The sequence below is a fragment of the Denticeps clupeoides genome, chromosome 14, assembly GCF_900700375.1.
Source record: "Denticeps clupeoides chromosome 14, fDenClu1.1, whole genome shotgun sequence".
NCBI lineage: Eukaryota > Metazoa > Chordata > Actinopteri > Clupeiformes > Denticipitidae > Denticeps > Denticeps clupeoides.
In genome coordinates, this window is record NC_041720.1 from 16,101,853 (window position 1) to 16,106,250 (window position 4,398).

At 41.7% G+C, this 4,398-nt stretch overlaps 2 non-coding genes across 2 annotated transcripts; both read right to left on the minus strand.

Moving 5' to 3' along the window:
* Positions 1-2,864: 2,864 nt before the first annotated feature.
* Positions 2,865-2,938, minus strand: trnan-guu (transfer RNA asparagine (anticodon GUU)). Its single transcript has one exon. It is a non-coding gene; the product is annotated as a tRNA-Asn (tRNA).
* Positions 2,939-3,785: 847 nt separating this feature from the next.
* Positions 3,786-3,859, minus strand: trnan-guu (transfer RNA asparagine (anticodon GUU)). The gene has a single exon. It is a non-coding gene; the product is annotated as a tRNA-Asn (tRNA).
* Positions 3,860-4,398: the final 539 nt, after the last annotated feature.

Here is a 4,398-nt window from a genome sequence, read left to right on the forward strand (position 1 = left end):
CTTGCACCACCAACCTTTCGGTTAACCGCCGAACGCGCTAACCTATTGCACCACAGAGACCATGCTAATTTCTTATTTGAAGCCTTCTAGGCATGCAAAAGCTCAGATAAGAAGCATCATGTCAAATAACATTTCTGTTGGGTGGAAATGACCTTGCATGTGACATATCTAGTTTAACTGCTGTTAAATTAGGAAAAAATGCACCTTTTCTACCCTGGGTGGGCATGAACCACCAACCTTTTTGGTTAACAACCGATAGCGCCACAGAGACCACACATCTTTCCCAAATGAAGCTTTCTGGGGCTGCAAAAGCTCAGACAAGAAGCATAATGTAATGTAACATTTCTTTTGGGTGATAGAGAAATAGTATGAGAAATATGTAGTTTAATTGCAGTAAAAACCGTAAGAACGACACTTTACGTCCCTGGGTGGGCTTGAACCACCAATCTTTCGGTTAACAGCCGATTGCGCCACAGAGAACATGCTACTTTTCTATTTGAAGCCTTCTGGGCATGCAAAAGCTCAGATAAGAAGCATCATGTCAAATAACATTTCTGTTGGGTAGAAATGACCTTGCATGTGACATATGTAGTTTAACTGCTGTTAAATTAGGAAAAAATGTACTTTTTCTACCCTGGGTGGGCTTGAACCACCAACCTGTCGGTTAACAGCCGAACGCGCTAACCGATTGCACCACAGAGACCATGTAATTTTGCTATATGAAGCCTTCTGGGCATGCAAAAGCTCAGATAAGAAGCATCATGTCATATAACATTTCTGTTGGGTGGGAAAGACCTTGCATGAGACATATGTAGTTTAACTGAATAAAAAACGGCAACAGAGACACTTTACGTCCCTGGGTGGGCTTGAACCACCAACCTTTCGGTTAACAGCCGAACGCGCTAACCTATTGCTCCACAGAGACCATGCTACTTTCTTATTTGAAGCCTTCTAGGCATGCAAAAGCTCAGATTAGAAGCATCATGTCAAATAACATTTCTGTTGGGTGGAAATGACCTTGCATGTGACATATCTAGTTTAACTGCTGTTAAATTAGGAAAAAATGCACTTTTCTACCCTGGGTGGGCATGAACCACCAACCTTTTTGGTTAACAACCGATAGCGCCACAGAGACCACACTTCTTTCCTAAATGAAGCTTTCTGGGGCTGCAAAAGCTCAGACAAAAAGCATCATGTCTAGTAACATTTCTTTTGGGTGATAAAGAAATAGTATGAGAAATATGTAGTTTAATTGCAGTAAAAAATGTAAGAAACGACACTTTACGTCCCTGGGTGGGCTTGAAGTTTTAATTGCAGTAAAAATCGTAAGAACGACACTTTACGCCCCTGGGTGGCTTGCACCACCAACCTTTCGGTTAACAGCCGAACGCGCTAAACCTATTGCGCCACAGAGACCATGCTCCTTTTCTATTTGAAGCCTTCTGGGCATGCAAAAGCTCAGATAAGAAGCATCATGTCAAATAACATTTTCTGTTGGGTGGAAATGACCTTGCATGTGACATATGTAGTTTAAACTGCTGTTTAAACTAGGAAAAAAAATGCACTTTTCTACCCTGGGTGGGCATGAACCACCAACCTTTTTGGTTAACAACCAATAAAGCCACAGAGACCACACTTCTTTCCTAAATGAAGCTTTCTGGGGCTGCAAAAGCTCAGACAAGAAGCATCATGTCATGTAACATTTCTTTTGGGTGATAAAGAAATAGTATGAGACATATGTAGTTATAACTAAATAAAAATGGCAACAAAGACACTTTACGTCCCTGGGTGGGCTTGAACCACAACCTTTCGCTTAACAGCCGAACGCGCTAACCTATTGCGCCACAGAGACCATACTACTTTCTTCTTTGAAGACTTCTAGGCATGCATAAGCTCAGATAAGAAGCATCATGTCAAATAACATTTCTGTTGGGTGGAAATGACCTTGCATGTGACATATGTAGTTTAACTGCTGTTAAATTAGGAAAAAATGTACTTTTCTACCCTGGGTGGGCATGAACCACCAACCTTTTTGGTTAACAACCGATAGCGCCACAGAGACCACACTTCTTTCCAAAATGAAGCTTTCTGAGGCTGCAAAAGCTCAGACAAGCAGCATCATCTCATGTAACATTTCTTTTGGGTGATAAAGAAATAGTATGAGAAATATGTAGTTTCATTGCAGTAAAAATTGTAAGAACAACACTTTAAGTCCCTGGGTGGGCTTGAACCACCAACCTTTCGGTTAACAGCCGAACGCGTTAACCGATTGCGCCACTGAGACCATGCTAGTTTTCTATTTGAAGCCTTCTGGGCATGCAAAAGCTCAGATAAGAAGCATCATGTCAAATAACATTTCAGTTGGGTGGAAATGACCTTGCATGTGACATATGTAGTTTAACTGCTGTTAAATTAGGAAAAAATGCACTTTTCTACCCTGGGTGGGCATGAACCACCAACCTTTTTGGTTAACAACCGATAGCGCCACAGAGACCACACTTCTTTCCAAAATGAAGCTTTCTGGGGCTGCAAAAGCTCAGACAAGCAGCATCATCTCATGTAACATTTCTTTTGGGTGATAAAGAAATAGTATGAGAAATATGTAGTTTAATTGCAGTAAAAATTGTAAGAACGACACTTTACGTCCCTGGGTGGGCTTGAACCACCAACCTTTCGGTTAACAGCCGAACGCGCTAACCGATTGCACCACAGAGACCATGTAATTTTGCTATATGAAGCCTTCTGGGCATGCAAAAGCTCAGATAAGAAGCATCATGTCATATAACATTTCTGTTGGGTGGGAAAGACCTTGCATGAGACATATGTAGTTTAACTGAATAAAAAACGGCAACAGAGACACTTTACGTCCCTGGGTGGGCTTGAACCACCAACCTTTCGGTTAACAGCCGAACGCGCTAACCTATTGCGCCACAGAGACCATACTACTTTCTTATTTGAAGCCTTCTAGGCATGCAAAAGCTCAGATTAGAAGCATCATGTCAAATAACATTTCTGTTGGGTGGAAATGACCTTGCATGTGACATGTCTAGTTTAACTGCTGTTAAATTAGGAAAAAATGCACTTTTCTACCCTGGGTGGGCATGAACCACCAACCTTTTTGGTTAACAACCGATAGCGCCACAGAGACCACACTTCTTTCCTAAATGAAGCTTTCTGGGGCTGCAAAAGCTCAGACAAGAAGCATCATGTCATGTAACATTTCTTTTGGGTGATAAAGAAATAGTATGAGAAATATGTAGTTTAATTGCAGTAAAAATTGTAAGAACGACACTTTACGTCCCTGGGTGGGCTTGAAGTTTAATTGCAGTAAAAATCGTAAGAACGACACTTTACGCCCCTGGGTGGGCTTGCACCACCAACCTTTCGGTTAACAGCCGAACGCGCTAACCTATTGCGCCACAGAGACCATGCTACTTTTCTATTTGAAGCCTTCTGGGCATGCAAAAGCTCAGATAAGAAGCATCATGTCAAATAACATTTCTGTTGGGTGGAAATGACCCTGCATGTGACATATGTAGTTTAACTGCTGTTAAACTAGGAAAAAATGCACTTTTCTACCCTGGGTGGGCATGAACCACCAACCTTTTTGGTTAACAACCGATAAAGCCACAGAGACCACACTTCTTTCCTAAATGAAGCTTTCTGGGGCTGCAAAAGCTCAGACAAGAAGCATCATGTCATGTAACATTTCTTTTGGGTAATAAAGAAATAGTATGAGACATATGTAGTTTAACTGAATAAAAAATGGCAACAAAGACACTTTACGTCCCTGGGTGGGCTTGAACCACCAACCTTTCGGTTAACAGCCGAACGCGCTAACCGATTGCGCCACAGAGACCATGCTACTTTTCTATTTGAAGCCTTCTGGGCATGCAAAAGCTCAGATAAGAAGCATCATGTCAAATAACATTTCTGTTCGGTGGAAATGACCTTGCATGTGACATATGTAGTTTAACTGCTGTTAAATTAGGAAAAAATGCACTTTTCTACCCTGGGTGGGCATGAACCACCAACCTTTTTGGTTAACAACCGATAGCGCCACAGAGACCACACTTCTTTCCTAAATGAAGCTTTCTGGGGCTGCAAAAGCTCAGACAAGAAGCATCATGTCATGTAACATTTCTTTTGGGTGATAAAGAAATAGTATGAGAAATATGTAGTTTAATTGCAGTAAAAATTGTAAGAACGACACTTTACGTCCCTGGGTGGGCTTGAAGTTTAATTGCAGTAAAAATCGTAAGAACGACACTTTACGTCCCTGGGTGGGCTTGAACCACCAACCTTTCGGTTAACAGCCGAACGCGCTAACCGATTGCACCACAGAGACCATGTAATTTTGCTATATGAAGCCTTCTGGGCATGCAAAAGCTCAGATAA